The sequence below is a fragment of the Penaeus monodon genome, chromosome 30 (assembly GCF_015228065.2).
Source record: "Penaeus monodon isolate SGIC_2016 chromosome 30, NSTDA_Pmon_1, whole genome shotgun sequence".
NCBI lineage: Eukaryota > Metazoa > Arthropoda > Malacostraca > Decapoda > Penaeidae > Penaeus > Penaeus monodon.
Window position 1 is genome coordinate 2,118,158 of NC_051415.1, and position 298 is coordinate 2,118,455.

Consider the following 298-nt stretch of genomic DNA (forward strand, 5'->3'; position numbering starts at 1 on the left):
ATTAAAATAACAAGATCATTTCATCCCCAGCCCTCGCCCTGTGCCAGGAACTCCAGTATCCCATAAATGACTCCTTGCAGACGGCCGCTACTCTAACGTGCAATTCCCTTGCTATAAAGGAAGACTCGACTCGGGCCGCTTTTTGAAGCCGAGCGGGATGACGAAGGCAATAACACTAGTTGCGTCCTCGGCTATTCCCCGGGGCCACACGCGCCCTCGCGGACCTCTGCGGGGCCGCAGCGGGCGCTCGGCCGTGGCAGGGAGGGTTAAGCATGGAAGCGTCTCTTGTTCTGCGCTA